Below are 18,556 nucleotides of genomic sequence, written 5' to 3' on the forward strand. Positions count from 1 at the left end.
AGAATAATGTTGACGATGTAGTAAAATAAATTCTAAATCAAAAAAAGAATAATTGTGACGATATAGAAAAATAAATTCTAAATCAAAAAAAGAATAATGGTGACGATATAGAAAAATAAATTCTAAATCAAAAAAAGAATAATGGTGACGATGTAGAAAAATAAATTCTAAATCAAAATAAGAATAATGGTGACGATATAGAAAAATAAATTCGAAATCAAAAAAAGAATAATGGTGATGATGTAGAAAAATAAATTCTAAATCAAAAAAAAGAATAATTGTGACGATATAGAAAAAAAAATTCTAAATAAAAAAAGAATAATGGTGACGATGTAGAAAAATACATTCTAAATCAAAAAAAGAATAATTGTGACGATGTAGAAAATAAATTCAAAATAAAAAAAAAGAATAATGGTGACGATGTAGAAACATAAATTCTAAATCAAAAAAGAATAATGGTGACGATATAGAAAAATAAATTCTAAATCCCCGAAAGAATAATGGTGACGATGTAGAAAAATAAATTCTAAATCAAAAAAAGAATAATGGTGACGATGTAGAAACATAAATTCTAAATAAAAAAAAGAACAATGTTGACGATGTAGTAAAATAAATTCTAAATCCCAAAAAGAATAATGGTGACGATGTAGTAAAATAAATTCTAAATCCCCGAAAGAATAATGGTGACGATGTAGAAAAATAAATTCTAAATCAAAAAAAGAATAATGGTGACGATGTAGAAAAATAAATTCTAAATCAAAAAAGAATAATGGTGACGATGTAGTAAAATAAATTCTAAATCAAAAAAAAGAATAATGGTGACGATGTAGTAAAATAAATTCTAAATCAAAAAAAGAATAATGGTGACGATGTAGAAAAATAAATTCTAAATCAAAAAAGAATAATGGTGACGATGTAGAAAAATAAATTCTAAATCAAAAAAGAATAATGGTGACGATGTAGAAAAATAAATTCTAACTCAAAAAAGAATAATGGTGACGATGTAGTAAAATAAATTCTAAATCAAAAAAAAGAATAATGGTGACGATGTAGTAAAATAAATTCTAAATAAAAAAAAAGAATAATGGTGACGATGTAGGAAAATAAATTCTAAATCAAAAAAGAATAATGGTGACGATGTAGTAAAATAAATTCTAAATCAAAAAAAAGAATAATGGTGACGATGTAGTAAAATAAATTCTAAATCAAAAAAAGAATAATGGTGACGATGTAGAAAAATAAATTCTAAATCAAAAAAAGAATAATGGTGACGATGTAGAAAAATAAATTCTAAATCAAAAAAGAATAATGGTGACGATGTAGTAAAATAAATTCTAAATAAAAAAAAAGAATAATGGGGACGATGTAGTAAAATAAATTCTAAATCAAAAAAAGAATAATGGTGACGATGTAGAAAAATAAATTCTAAATCAAAAAAGAATAATGGTGACGATGTAGAAAAATAAATTCTAACTCAAAAAAGAATAATGGTGACGATGTAGTAAAATAAATTCTAAATCAAAAAAAAGAATAATGGTGACGATGTAGTAAAATAAATTCTAAATCAAAAAAAAGAATAATGGTGACGATGTAGTAAAATAAATTCTAAATCAAAAAAAGAATAATGGTGACGATGTAGTAAAATAAATTCTAAATCAAAAAAAAGAATAATGGTGACGATGTAGTAAAATAAATTCTAAATCAAAAAAAGAATAATGGTGACGATGTAGAAAAATAAATTCTAAATCAAAAAAGAATAATGGTGACGATGTAGAAATATAAATTCTAACTCAAAAAAGAATAATGGTGACGATGTAGTAAAATAAATTCTAAATCAAAAAAAAGGATAATGGTGACGATGTAGTAAAATAAATTCTAAATCAAAAAAAGAATAATGGTGACGATGTAGTAAAATAAATTCTAAATCAAAAAAAGAATAATGGTGACGATGTAGTAAAATAAATTCTAAATCCCCGAAAGAATAATGGTGACGATGTAGAAAAATAAATTCTAAATCAAAAAAAGAATAATGGTGACGATGTAGAAAAATAAATTCTAAATCAAAAAAGAATAATGGTGACGATGTAGTAAAATAAATTCTAAATCAAAAAAAAAGAATAATGGTGACGATGTAGTAAAATAAATTCTAAATCAAAAAAAGAATAATGGTGACGATGTAGAAAAATAAATTCTAAATCAAAAAAGAATAATGGTGACGATGTAGAAAAATAAATTCTAACTCAAAAAAGAATAATGGTGACGATGTAGTAAAATAAATTCTAAATCAAAAAAAAGAATAATGGTGACGATGTAGTAAAATAAATTCTAAATCAAAAAAAGAATAATGGTTACGATGTAGTAAAATAAATTCTAAATCAAAAAAAGAATAATGGTGACGATATAGTAAAATAAATTCTAAATCAAAAAAAGAATAATGGTGACGATGTAGAAAAATAAATTCTAAATCAAAAAAAGAATAATGGTGACGATGTAGAAAAATAAATTCTAAATCAAAAAAAAGAATAATGGTGACGATGTAGAAAAATAAATTCTAAATCAAAAAAAGAATAATGGTGACGATGTAGTAAAATAAATTCTAAATCCCAAAAAGAAAAATGGTGACGATGTAGTAAAATAAATTCTAAATCAAAAAAAGAATAATGGTGACGATGTAGAAAAATAAATTCTAAATCAAAAAAAGAATAATGGTGACGATGTAGTAAAATAAATTCTAAATCCCAAAAAGAATAATGGTGACGATGTAGTAAAATAAATTCTAAATCCCCGAAAGAATAATGGTGACGATGTAGAAAAATAAATTCTAAATCAAAAAAAGAATAATGGTGACGATGTAGAAAAATAAATTCTAAATAAAAAAAAGAATAATGTTGACGATGTAGAAAAATAAATTCTAAATCAAAAAAAGAATAATGGTGACGATGTAGAAAAATAAATTCTAAATCATAAAAGAATAATGGTGACAATATAGAAAAATAAATTCTAAATCCCCGAAAGAATAATGATGACGATGTAGTAAAATAAATTCTAAATCCCAAAAAGAATAATGGTGACGATGTAGTAAAATAAATTCCAAATCAAAAAAAAGAATAATGGTGACGATGTAGTAAAATAAATTCTAAATCAAAAAAAGAATAATGGTGACGATGTAGTAAAACAAATTCTAAATCAAAAAAAAAATAATGGTGACAATGTAGTAAAATAAATTCTAAATCCCAAAAAGAATAATGGTGACGATGTAGAAAAACAAATTCTAAATCCCAAAAAGAATAATGGTGACGATGTAGAAAAAGAAATTCTAAATAAAAAAAAGAATAATGGTGAGGATGTAGAAAAAAATATCTAAATCCAAAAAAGAATAATTGTGACGATGTAGAAACATAAATTCTAAATCAAAAAAAGAATAATGGTGACGATGTAGAAAAAGAAATTCTAAATCCAAAAAAGAATAATGGTGACGATGTAAAAAATAAATTATAAATCAAAAAAGAATAATGGTGACGATATAGAAAAATAAATTCTAAATCAAAAACAGAATAATGGTGACGATGTAGAAAAATAAATTCTAAATAAAAAAAAGAATAATGGTGACGATATAGAAAAATAAATTCTAAATCAAAAAAAGAATAATGGTGACGATGTAGTAAAATAAATTCTAAATCCCAAAAAGAATAATGGTGACGATATAGAAAAATAAATTCTAAATCAAAAAAAGAATAATGGTGACGATGTAGTAAAATAAATTCTAAATAAAAAAAAAGAATAATGGTGACGATGTAGTAAAATAAATTCTAAATCAAAAAAAGAATAATGGTGACGATGTAGTAAAATAAATTCTAAATCCCAAAAAGAATAATGTTGACGATATAGAAAAAAAAATTCTTAATCAAAAAAAGAATAATGGTGACGATGTAGAAAAATAAATTCTTAATCAAAAAAAGAATAATGGTGACGATATAGAAAAATAAATTCTAAATCAAAAAAAGAATAATAGTGACGATGTAGAAAAATAAATTCTAAATCAAAAAAAGAAAAATGGTGACGATGTAGAAAAATAAATTCTAAATCCCAAAAAGAATAATAGTGACGATGTAGAAAAATAAATTCTAAATCCCAGAAAGAATAATGGTGACGATGTAGAAAAATAAATTCTTAATCAAAAAAAGAATAATGGTGACGATATAGAAAAATAAATTCTTAATCAAAAAAAGAATAATGGTGACGATATAGAAAAATAAATTCTAAATCAAAAAAAGAATAATGGTGACGATGTAGAAAATTAAATTCTAAATCCCAAAAAAATAATGGTGACGATATAGAAAAATAAATTCTAAATTAAAAAAAGAATAATGGTGACGATGTAGTAAAATAAATTCTAAATCCCAAAAAGAATGATGTTGACGATATAGAAAAAAAAATTCTAAATCAAAAAAAGAATAATGGTGACGATGTAGAAAAATAAATTCTTAATCAAAAAAAGAATAATGGTGACGATATAGAAAAATAAATTCTAAATAAAAAAAGAATAATAGTGACGATGTAGAAAAATAAATTCTAAATAAAAAAAAAGAAAAATGGTGACGATGTAGAAAAATAAATTCTAAATCCCCAAAAGAATAATAGTGACGATGTAGAAAAATTAATTCTAAATCCCAGAAAGAATAATGGTGACGATGTAGAAAAATAAATTCTTAATCAAAAAAAAGAATAATGGTGACGATGTAGAAAAATAAATTCTTAATCAAAAAAAGAATAATGGTGACGATATAGAAAAATAAATTCTAAATCAAAAAAAGAATAATAGTGACGAGGTAGAAAAATAAATTCTAAATCAAAAAAAGAAAAATGGTGACGATGTAGAAAAATACATTCTAAATCCCAAAAAGAATAATAGTGACGATGTAGAAAAATAAATTCTTAATCCCAGGAAGAATAATGGTGACGATGTAGAAAATTAAATTCTAAATCAAAAAAAGAATAATGGTGACGATGTAGAAAAAGAAATTCTAAATCAAAAAAAGAAAAATGGTGACGATGTAGAAAAATAAATTCTAAATCCCAAAAAGAATAATAGTGACGATGTAGAAAAATAAATTCTAAATCCCAAAAAGAATAATGGTGACGATGTAGAAAAATAAATTCTAAATAAAAAAAGAATAATGGTGACGATGTAGAAAAATAAATTCTAAATCAAAAAAAGAATAATGGTGACGATGTAGAAAAATAAATTCTATACCAAAAAATGAATAATGGTTACGATGTAGAAAAATAAATTCTAAATCCAAAAAAGAATAATGGTGACGATGTGGAAAAATAAATTCTAAATAAAACAAAGAATAATGGTGACGATGTAGAAAAATAAATTCTAAATAACAAAAAGAATAATGGTGCCGATGTAGAAAAATAAATTCTAAATAAAAAAAAAGAATAATGGTGACGATGTAGAAAAATAAATTCTAAATCAAAAAAAGAATAATAGTTACGATGTAGAAAAATAAATTCTAAATCCAAAAAAGAATAATGGTGACGATGTGGAAAAATAAATTCTAAATAAAAAAAAGAATAATGGTGGCGATGTAGAAAAATAAATTCTAAATCCAAAAAAGAATAATGGTGACGATGTAGAAAAATAAATTCTAAATCAAAAAAAGAATAATGGTGACGATGTAGAAAAATAAATTCTAAATAAAAAAAAGAATAATGGTGACGATGTAGAAAAATAAATTCTAAATCAAAAAAAGAATAATGGTGACGATATAGAAAAATAAATTCTAAATAAAAAAAAGAATAATGGTGACGATGTAGAAAAATAAATTCTAAATCATAAAAGAATAATGGTGACGATATAGAAAAATAAATTCTAAATCCCCGAAAGAATAATGGTGACGATGTAGAAAAATAAATTCTAAATCAAAAAAAGAATAAATGTGACGATGTAGAAAAATAAATTCTAAATAAAAAAAAGAATAATGTTGACGATGTAGTAAAATAAATTCTAAATCCCAAAAAGAATAATGGTGACGATGTAGTAAAATAAATTCTAAATCCCCGAAAGAATAATGGTGACGATGTAGAAAAATAAATTCTAAATCAAAAAAAGAATAATGGTGACGATGTAGTAAAATAAATTCTAAATCAAAAAAAAGAATAATGGTGACGATGTAGTAAAATAAATTCTAAATCAAAAAAAGAATAATGGTGACGATGTAGAAAAATAAATTCTAAATCCCAAAAAGAATAATGGTGACGATGTAGTAAAATAAATTATAAATCAAAAAAAAGAATAATGGTGACGATGTAGAAAAATAAATTCTAAATCAAAAAAAGAATAATGGTGACGATGTAGAAAAATAAATTCTAAATAAAAAAAAAGAATAATGGTGACGATGTAGTAAAATAAATTCTAAATCAAAAAAAGAATAATGGTGACGATGTAGTAAAATAAATTCTAAATCAAAAAAAGAATAATGGTGACGATGTAGTAAAATTAATTCTAAATCAAAAAAAGAATAATGGTGACGATGTAGTAAAATAAATTCTAAATACCCGAAAGAATAATGGTGACGATGTAGTAAAATAAATTCTAAATCAAAAAAAGAATAATGGTGACGATGTAGAAAAATAAATTCTAAATAAAAAAAAGAATAATGTTGACGATGTAGAAAAATAAATTCTAAATCAAAAAAAGAATAATGGTTACGATATAGAAAAATCAATTCTAAATAAAAAAAAGAATAATGGTGACGATGTAGAAAAATAAATTCTAAATCAAAAAAAGAATAATGGTGACGATGTAGAAAAATAAATTCTAAATAAAAAAAAGAATAATGTTGACGATGTAGAAAAATAAATTCTCAATTAAAAAAAGAATAATGGTGACGATATAGAAAAATAAATTCTAAATAAAAAAAAGAATAATGGTGACGATGTAGAAAAATAAATTCAAAATCATAAAAGAATAATGGTGACAATATAGAAAAATAAATTCTAAATCCCCGAAAGAATAATGATGACGATGTAGTAAAATAAATTCTAAATCCCAAAAAAAATTATGGTGACGATGTAGTAAAATAAATTCTAAATAAAAAAAAAGAATAATGGTGACGATGTAGTAAAATAAATTCTAAATCAAAAAAAAGAATAATGTTGACGATGTAGTAAAATAAATTCTAAATCAAAAAAAGAATAATGGTGACGATGTAGAAAAATAAATTCTAAATCAAAAAAGAATAATGGTGACGATGTAGAAAAATAAATTCTAAATCAAAAAAGAATAATGGTGACGATGTAGTAAAATAAATTCTAAATCCCAAAAAGAATAATGGTGACGATGTAGAAAAACAAATTCTAAATCCCAAAAAGAATAATGGTGACGATGTAGAAAAACAAATTCTAAATCCCAAAAAGAATAATGGTGACGATGTAGAAAAATAAATTCAAAATAAAAAAAAGAATAATGGTGAGGATGTAGAAACAAAATATCTAAATCCAAAAAAGAATAATTGTGACGATGTAGAAAAATAAATTCTAAATCCAAAAAAGAATAATGGTGACGATGTAGAAAAAGAAATTCTAAATCCAAAAAAGAATAATGGTGACGATGTAAAAAATAAATTATAAATCAAAAAAGAATAATGGTGACGATATAGAAAAATAAATTCTAAATCAAAAACAGAATAATGGTGACGATGTAGAAAAATAAATTCTAAATAAAAAAAAGAATAATGGTGACGATATAGAAAAATAAATTCTAAATCAAAAAAAGAATAATGGTGACGATGTAGTAAAATAAATTCTAAATCCCAAAAAGAATAATGGTGACGATATAGAAAAATAAATTCTAAATCAAAAAAAGAATAATGGTGACGATGTAGTAAAATAAATTCTAAATAAAAAAAAAGAATAATGGTGACCATGTTGTAAAATAAATTCTAAATCAAAAAAAGAATAATGGTGACGATATAGAAAAATAAATTCTAAATCCCAAAAAGAATAATGGTGACGATATAGAAAAATAAATTCTAAATCAAAAAAAGAATAATGGTGACGATGTAGAAAAATAAATTCTAAATCCCAAAAAGAATAATGGTGACGATATAGAAAAATAAATTCTAAATTAAAAAAAGAATAATGGTGACGATGTAGTAAAATAAATTCTAAATCCCAAAAAGAATAATGTTGACGATATAGAAAAAAAAATTCTTAATCAAAAAAAGAATAATGGTGACGATGTAGAAAAATAAATTCTTAATCAAAAAAAGAATAATGGTGACGATATAGAAAAATAAATTCTAAATCAAAAAAAGAATAATAGTGACGATGTAGAAAAATAAATTCTAAATCAAAAAAAGAAAAATGGTGACGATGTAGAAAAATAAATTCTAAATCCCAAAAAGAATAATAGTGACGATGTAGAAAAATAAATTCTAAATCCCAGAAAGAATAATGGTGACGATGTAGAAAAATAAATTCTTAATCAAAAAAAGAATAATGGTGACGATATAGAAAAATAAATTCTAAATCAAAAAAAGAATAATGGTGACGATGTAGAAAAATACATTCTAAGTAAAAAAAGAATAATGGTGACGATGTAGAAAAATACATTCTAAATCAAAAAAAGAATAATGGTGACGATGTAGAAAAATAAATTCTATACCAAAAAATGAATAATGGTTACGATGTAGAAAAATAAATTCTAAATCCAAAAATGAATAATGGTGACGATGTGGAAAAATAAATTCTAAATAAAAAAAAGAATAATGGTGACGATGTAGAAAAATAAATTCTAAATCAAAAAAAGAATAATAGTGACGATGTAGAAAAATAAATTCTAAATAAAAAAAAGAATAATGGTGACGATGTAGAAAAATAAATTCTAAATCAAAAAAAGAATAATGGTGGCGATGTAGAAAAATAAATTCTAAATCAAAAAAAGAATAATGGTGACGATGTAGAAAAATAAATTCTTAATCAAAAAAAGAATAATGGTGACGATATAGAAAAATAAATTCTAAATAAAAAAAAGAATAATAGTGACGATGTAGAAAAATAAATTCTTAATCAAAAAAAGAAAAATGGTGACGATGTAGAAAAATAAATTCTAAATCCCAAAAAGAATAATAGTGACGATGTAGAAAAATTAATTCTAAATCCCAAAAAGAATAATAGTGACGATGTAGAAAAATTAATTCTAAATCCCAGAAAGAATAATGGTGACGATGTAGAAAAATAAATTCTTAATCAAAAAAAGAATAATGGTGACGATGTAGAAAAATAAATTCTTAATCAAAAAAAGAATAATGGTGACGATATAGAAAAATAAATTCTAAATCAAAAAAAGAATAATAGTTACGAGGTAGAAAAATAAATTCTAAATCAAAAAAAGAAAAATGGTGACGATGTAGAAAAATACATTCTAAATTCCAAAAAGAATAATAGTGACGATGTAGAAAAATAAATTCTTAATCCCAGGAAGAATAATGGTGACGATGTAGAAAAATAAATTCTAAATCAAAAAAAGAATAATGGTGACGATGTAGAAAAATAAATTCTAAATCAAAAAAAAGAATAATGGTGACGATGTAGAAAAATAAATTCTAAATCCCAAAAAGAATAATAGTGACGATGTAGAAAAATAAATTCTAAATCCCAAAAAGAATAATGGTGACGATGTAGAAAAATACATTCTAAGTAAAAAAAGAATAATGGTGACGATGTAGAAAAATAAATTCTAAATCAAAAAAAGAATAATGGTGACGATGTGGAAAAATAAATTCTATACCAAAAAATGAATAATGGTTACGATGTAGAAAAATAAATTCTAAATCCAAAAATGAATAATGGTGACGATGTGGAAAAATAAATTCTAAATAAAAAAAAGAATAATGGTGACGATGTAGAAAAATACATTCTAAATCAAAAAAAGAATAATAGTGACGATGTAGAAAAATAAATTCTAAATCAAAAAAAGAATAATGGTGACGATGTAGAAAAATAAATTCTAAATCAAAAAAAGAATAATGGTGGCGATGTAGAAAAATAAATTCTAAATCAAAAAAAGAATAATGGTGACGATGTAGAAAAATAAATTCTAAATAAAAAAAAGAATAATGGTGCCGATGTAGAAAAATAAATTCTAAATAAAAAAAAAGAATAATGGTGACGATGTAGAAAAATAAATTCTAAATCAAAAAAAGAATAATAGTGACGATGTAGAAAAATAAATTCTTAATCCAAAAAAGAATAATGGTGACGATGTGGAAAAATAAATTCTAAATAAAAAAAAGAATAATGGTGGCGATGTAGAAAAATAAATTCTAAATCCAAAAAAGAATAATGGTGACGATGTAGAAAAATAAATTCTAAATCAAAAAAAGAATAATGGTGACGATGTAGAAAAATAAATTCTAAATCATAAAAGAATAATGGTGACGATGTAGAAAAATAAATTCTAAATCAAAAAAAGAATAATAGTGACAATGTAGAAAAATAAATTCTAAATCAAGAAACGAATAATGGTGACGATGTAGAAAAATAAATTCTAAATCCCAAAAAGAATAATGGTGACGATGTAGAAAAATAAATTCTAAATTCCAAAAAGAATAATGCTGACGATGTAGAAAAATAAATTCTAAATCAAAAAAAGAATAATGGTGACGATGTAGAAAAATAAATTCTAACTCAAAAAAAGAATAATAGTGACGATGTAGAAAAATAAATTCTAAATCAAAAAAAGAATAATGGTGACGATGTAGAAAAATAAATTCTAAATCCCAAAAAGAATAATGGTGACGATGTAGAAAAATAAATTCTAAATCCCAAAAAGAATAATGGTGACGATGTAGAAAAATAAATTCTAAATCAAAAAAAGAATAATGGTGACGATGTAGAAAAATAAATTCTAAATCAAAAAAAGAATAATGGTGACGATGTAGAAAAATAAATTCTAAATAAAAAAAAAATAATGGTGACGCTATAGAAAAATAAATTCTAAATCAAAAAAAGAATAATGGTGACGATATAGAAAAATAAATTCTAGATAAAAAAAAAGAATAATGGTGACGATATAGAAAATAAATTCTAAATAAAAAAAAGAATAATGGTGACGATGTAGAAAAAGAAATTCTAAATCAAAAAAAGAATAATAGTGACGATGTAGAAAAATAAATTCTAAATCAAAAAAAGAATAATGGTGACGATGTAGAAAAATAAATTCTAAATCAAAAAAAGAATAATGGTGGCGATGTAGAAAAATAAATTCTAAATCCAAAAAAGAATAATGGTGACGATGTAGAAAAATAAATTCTAAATAAAAAAAAGAATAATGGTGCCGATGTAGAAAAATAAATTCTAAATAAAAAAAAAGAATAATGGTGACGATGTAGAAAAATAAATTCTAAATCAAAAAAAGAATAATAGTGACGATGTAGAAAAATAAATTCTAAATCAAAAAAAGAATAGTGGTGACGATGTAGAAAAATAAATTCTAAATCATAAAAGAATAATGGTGACGATGTAGAAAAATAAATTCTAAATCAAAAAAAGAATAATAGTGACGATGTAGAAAAATAAATTCTAAATCAAGAAACGAATAATGGTGACGATGTAGAAAAATAAATTCTAAATCCCAAAAAGAATAATGGTGACGATGTAGAAAAATAAATTCTAAATTCCAAAAAGAATAATGCTGACGATGTAGAAAAATAAATTCTAAATCAAAAAAAGAATAATGGTGACGATGTAGAAAAATAAATTCTAAATCCCAAAAAGAATAATTGTGACGATGTAGAAAAATAAATTCTAACTCAAAAAAAGAATAATAGTGACGATGTAGAAAAATAAATTCTAAATCAAAAAAAGAATAATGGTGACGATGTAGAAAAATAAATTCTAAATCCCAAAAAGAATAATGGTGACGATGTAGAAAAATAAATTCTAAATCCCAAAAAGAATAATGGTGACGATGTAGAAAAATAAATTCTAAATCAAAAAAAGAATAATGGTGACGATGTAGAAAAATAAATTCTAAATCAAAAAAAGAATAATGGTGACGATGTAGAAAAATAAATTCTAAATAAAAAAAAAATAATGGTGACGCTATAGAAAAATAAATTCTAAATCAAAAAAAGAATAATGGTGACGATATAGAAAAATAAATTCTAGATAAAAAAAAAGAATAATGGTGACGATATAGAAAATAAATTCTAAATAAAAAAAAGAATAATGGTGACGATGTAGAAAAAGAAATTCTAAATCAAAAAAAGAATAATAGTGACGATGTAGAAAAATAAATTCTAAATCAAAAAAAGAATAATGGTGACGATGTAGAAAAATAAATTCTAAATCAAAAAAAGAATAATGGTGGCGATGTAGAAAAATAAATTCTAAATAAAAAAAAGAATAATGGTGACGATGTAGAAAAATAAATTCTAAATAAAAAAAAGAATAATGGTGCCGATGTAGAAAAATAAATTCTAAATAAAAAAAAAGAATAATGGTGACGATGTAGAAAAATAAATTCTAAATCAAAAAAAGAATAATAGTGACGATGTAGAAAAATAAATTCTAAATCCAAAAAAGAATAATAGTGACGAGGTAGAAAAATAAATTCTAAATCAAAAAAAGAAAAATGGTGACGATGTAGAAAAATACATTCTAAATCCCAAAAAGAATAATAGTGACGATGTAGAAAAATAAATTCTTAATCCCAGGAAGAATAATGGTGACGATGTAGAAAAATAAATTCTAAATCAAAAAAAGAATAATGGTGACGATGTAGAAAAATAAATTCTAAATCAAAAAAAAGAAAAATGGTGACGATGTAGAAAAATAAATTCTAAATCCCAAAAAGAATAATAGTGACGATGTAGAAAAATAAATTCTAAATCCCAAAAAGAATAATGGTGACGATGTAGAAAAATACATTCTAAGTAAAACAAGAATAATGGTGACGATGTAGAAAAATAAATTCTAAATCAAACAAAGAATAATGGTGACGATGTGGAAAAATAAATTCTATACCAAAAAATGAATAATGGTTACGATGTAGAAAAATAAATTCTAAATCCAAAAATGAATAATGGTGACGATGTGGAAAAATAAATTCTAAATAAAAAAAAGAATAATGGTGACGATGTAGAAAAATACATTCTAAATCAAAAAAAGAATAATAGTGACGATGTAGAAAAATAAATTCTAAATCAAAAAAAGAATAATGGTGACGATGTAGAAAAATAAATTCTAAATCAAAAAAAGAATAATGGTGGCGATGTAGAAAAATAAATTCTAAATCAAAAAAAGAATAATGGTGACGATGTAGAAAAATAAATTCTAAATAAAAAAAAGAATAATGGTGCCGATGTAGAAAAATAAATTCTAAATAAAAAAAAAGAATAATGGTGACGATGTAGAAAAATAAATTCTAAATCAAAAAAAGAATAATAGTGACGATGTAGAAAAATAAATTCTTAATCCAAAAAAGAATAATGGTGACGATGTGGAAAAATAAATTCTAAATAAAAAAAAGAATAATGGTGGCGATGTAGAAAAATAAATTCTAAATCCAAAAAAGAATAATGGTGACGATGTAGAAAAATAAATTCTAAATCAAAAAAAGAATAATGGTGACGATGTAGAAAAATAAATTCTAAATCATAAAAGAATAATGGTGACGATGTAGAAAAATAAATTCTAAATCAAAAAAAGAATAATAGTGACGATGTAGAAAAATAAATTCTAAATCAAGAAACGAATAATGGTGACGATGTAGAAAAATAAATTCTAAATCAAAAAAAGAATAATGGTGACGATGTAGAAAAATAAATTCTAAATCCCAAAAAGAATAATGGTGACGATGTAGAAAAATAAATTCTAACTCAAAAAAAGAATAATAGTGACGATGTAGAAAAATAAATTCTAAATCAAAAAAAGAATAATGGTGACGATGTAGAAAAATAAATTCTAAATCCCAAAAAGAATAATGGTGACGATGTAGAAAAATAAATTCTAAATCCCAAAAAGAATAATGGTGACGATGTAGAAAAATAAATTCTAAATCAAAAAAAGAATAATGGTGACGATGTAGAAAAATAAATTCTAAATCAAAAAAAGAATAATGGTGACGATGTAGAAAAATAAATTCTAAACCAAGAAACGAATAATGGTGACGATGTAGAAAAATAAATTCTAAATCCAAAAAAGAATAATGGTGACGATGTAGAAAAATAAATTCTAAATTCCAAAAAGAATAATGCTGACGATGTAGAAAAATAAATTCTAAATCAAAAAAAGAATAATGGTGACGATGTAGAAAAATAAATTCTAAATCCCAAAAAGAATAATGGTGACGATGTAGAAAAATAAATTCTAACTCAAAAAAAGAATAATAGTGACGATGTAGAAAAATAAATACTAAATCAAAAAAAGAATAATGGTGACGATGTAGAAAAATAAATTCTAAATCCCAAAAAGAATAATGGTGACGATGTAGAAAAATAAATTCTAAATCCCAAAAAGAATAATGGTGACGATGTAGAAAAATAAATTCTAAATCAAAAAAAGAATAATGGTGACGATGTAGAAAAATAAATTCTAAATCAAAAAAAGAATAATGGTGACGATGTAGAAAAATAAATTCTAAATAAAAAAAAAATAATGGTGACGCTATAGAAAAATAAATTCTAAATCAAAAAAAGAATAATGGTGACGATATAGAAAAATAAATTCTAGATAAAAAAAAAGAATAATGGTGACGATATAGAAAATAAATTCTAAATAAAAAAAAGAATAATGGTGACGATGTAGAAAAAGAAATTCTAAATCAAAAAAAGAATAATAGTGACGATGTAGAAAAATAAATTCTAAATCAAAAAAAGAATAATGGTGACGATGTAGAAAAATAAATTCTAAATCAAAAAAAGAATAATGGTGGCGATGTAGAAAAATAAATTCTAAATCAAAAAAAGAATAATGGTGACGATGTAGAAAAATAAATTCTAAATAAAAAAAAGAATAATGGTGCCGATGTAGAAAAATAAATTCTAAATAAAAAAAAAGAATAATGGTGACGATGTAGAAAAATAAATTCTAAATCAAAAAAAGAATAATAGTGACGATGTAGAAAAATAAATTCTAAATCCAAAAAAGAATAATAGTGACGAGGTAGAAAAATAAATTCTAAATCAAAAAAAGAAAAATGGTGACGATGTAGAAAAATACATTCTAAATCCCAAAAAGAATAATAGTGACGATGTAGAAAAATAAATTCTTAATCCCAGGAAGAATAATGGTGACGATGTAGAAAAATAAATTCTAAATCAAAAAAAGAATAATGGTGACGATGTAGAAAAATAAATTCTAAATCAAAAAAAAGAAAAATGGTGACGATGTAGAAAAATAAATTCTAAATCCCAAAAAGAATAATAGTGACGATGTAGAAAAATAAATTCTAAATCCCAAAAAGAATAATGGTGACGATGTAGAAAAATACATTCTAAGTAAAAAAAGAATAATGGTGACGATGTAGAAAAATAAATTCTAAATCAAACAAAGAATAATGGTGACGATGTGGAAAAATAAATTCTATACCAAAAAATGAATAATGGTTACGATGTAGAAAAATAAATTCTAAATCCAAAAATGAATAATGGTGACGATGTGGAAAAATAAATTCTAAATAAAAAAAAGAATAATGGTGACGATGTAGAAAAATACATTCTAAATCAAAAAAAGAATAATAGTGACGATGTAGAAAAATAAATTGTAAATCAAAAAAAGAATAATGGTGACGATGTAGAAAAATAAATTCTAAATCAAAAAAAGAATAATGGTGGCGATGTAGAAAAATAAATTCTAAATCAAAAAAAGAATAATGGTGACGATGTAGAAAAATAAATTCTAAATAAAAAAAAGAATAATGGTGCCGATGTAGAAAAATAAATTCTAAATAAAAAAAAAGAATAATGGTGACGATGTAGAAAAATAAATTCTAAATCAAAAAAAGAATAATAGTGACGATGTAGAAAAATAAATTCTTAATCCAAAAAAGAATAATGGTGACGATGTGGAAAAATAAATTCTAAATAAAAAAAAGAATAATGGTGGCGATGTAGAAAAATAAATTCTAAATCCAAAAAAGAATAATGGTGACGATGTAGAAAAATAAATTCTAAATCAAAAAAAGAATAATGGTGACGATGTAGAAAAATAAATTCTAAATCATAAAAGAATAATGGTGACGATGTAGAAAAATAAATTCTAAATCAAAAAAAGAATAATAGTGACGATGTAGAAAAATAAATTCTAAATCAAGAAACGAATAATGGTGACGATGTAGAAAAATAAATTCTAAATCCCAAAAAGAATAATGGTGACGATGTAGAAAAATAAACTCTAAATTGCAAAAAGAATAATGCTGACGATGTAGAAAAATAAATTCAAAATCAAAAAAAGAATAATGGTGACGATGTAGAAAAATAAATTCTAAATCCCAAAAAGAATAATGGTGACGATGTAGAAAAATAAATTCTAACTCAAAAAAAGAATAATAGTGACGATGTAGAAAAATAAATTCTAAATCAAAAAAAGAATAATGGTGACGATGTAGAAAAATAAATTCTAAATCCCAAAAAGAATAATGGTGACGATGTAGAAAAATAAATTCTAAATCCCAAAAAGAATAATGGTGACGATGTAGAAAAATAAATTCTAAATCAAAAAAAGAATAATGGTGACGATGTAGAAAAATAAATTCTAAATCAAAAAAAGAATAATGGTGACGATGTAGAAAAATAAATTCTAAATAAAAAAAAATAATGGTGACGCTATAGAAAAATAAATTCTAAATCAAAAAAAGAATAATGGTGACGATATAGAAAAATAAATTCTAGATAAAAAAAAGAATAATGGTGACGATATAGAAAATAAATTCTAAATAAAAAAAAGAATAATGGTGACGATGTAGAAAAAGAAATTCTAAATCAAAAAAAGAATAATAGTGACGATGTAGAAAAATAAATTCTAAATCAATAAAAGAATAATGGTGACGATGTAGAAAAATAAATTCTAAATCAAAAAAAGAATAATGGTGGCGATGTAGAAAAATAAATTCTAAATAAAAAAAAGAATAATGGTGACGATGTAGAAAAATAAATTCTAAATAAAAAAAAGAATAATGATGCCGATGTAGAAAAATAAATTCTAAATAAAAAAAAAGAATAATGGTGACGATGTAGAAAAATAAATTCTAAATCAAAAAAAGAATAATAGTGACGATGTAGAAAAATAAATTCTAAATCCAAAAAAGAATAATGGTGACGATGTGGAAAAATAAATTCTAAATAAAAAAAAGAATAATGGTGGCGATGTAGAAAAATAAATTCTAAATCCAAAAAAGAATAATGGTGACGATGTAGAAAAATAAATTCTAAATCAAAAAAAGAATAATGGTGACGATGTAGAAAAATACATTCTAAATCATAAAAGAATAATGGTGACGATGTAGAAAAATAAATTCTAAATCAAAAAAAGAATAATAGTGACGATGTAGAAAAATAAATTCTAAATCAAGAAACGAATAATGGTGACGATGTAGAAAAATAAATTCTAAATCCCAAAAAGAATAATGGTGACGATGTAGAAAAATAAATTCTAAATTCCAAAAAGAATAATGCTGACGATGTAGAAAAATAAATTCTAAATCAAAAAAAGAATAATGGTGACGATGTAGAAAAATAAATTCTAAATCCCAAAAAGAATAATGGTGACGATGTAGAAAAATAAATTCTAACTCAAAAAAAGAATAATAGTGACGATGTAGAAAAATAAATTCTAAATCAAAAAAAGAATAATGGTGACGATGTAGAAAAATAAATTCTAAATCCCAAAAAGAATAATGGTGACGATGTAGAAAAATAAATTCTAAATCCCAAAAAGAATAATGGTGACGATGTAGAAAAATAAATTCTAAATAAAAAAAAGAATAATGGTGACGATGTAGAAAAATAAATTCTAAATCAAAAAAAGAATAATGATGACGATGTAGAAAAATAAATTCTAAATAAAAAAAAATAATGGTGACGCTATAGAAAAATAAATTCTAAATCAAAAAAAGAATAATGGTGACGATATAGAAAAATAAATTCTAGATAAAAAAAAGAATAATGGTGACGATATAGAAAATAAATTCTAAATAAACAAAAGAATAATGGTGACGATGTAGAAAAATAAATTCTAAATCAAAAAAAGAATAATGGTGACGATATAGAAAAATAAATTCTAAATAAAAAAAAGAATAATGGTGACGATATAGAAAAATAAATTCTAAATCCAAAAATAATAATGGTGACGATATAGAAAAATAAATTCTAAATCAAAAAAAGAATAATGGTGACGATATAGAAAAATAAATTCTAAATCAAAAAAAGAATAATGGTGACGATGTAGAAACATAAATTCTTAATCAAAAAAAGAATAATGGTGACGATGTAGAAAAATAAATTCTAAATCAAAAAAATAATAATGGTGACGATGTTGAAAAATA

This window comes from Euprymna scolopes, chromosome 15 (genome assembly GCF_053919585.1).
Source record: "Euprymna scolopes isolate OS-2025 chromosome 15, ASM5391958v1, whole genome shotgun sequence".
Taxonomy (NCBI): domain Eukaryota; kingdom Metazoa; phylum Mollusca; class Cephalopoda; order Sepiida; family Sepiolidae; genus Euprymna; species Euprymna scolopes.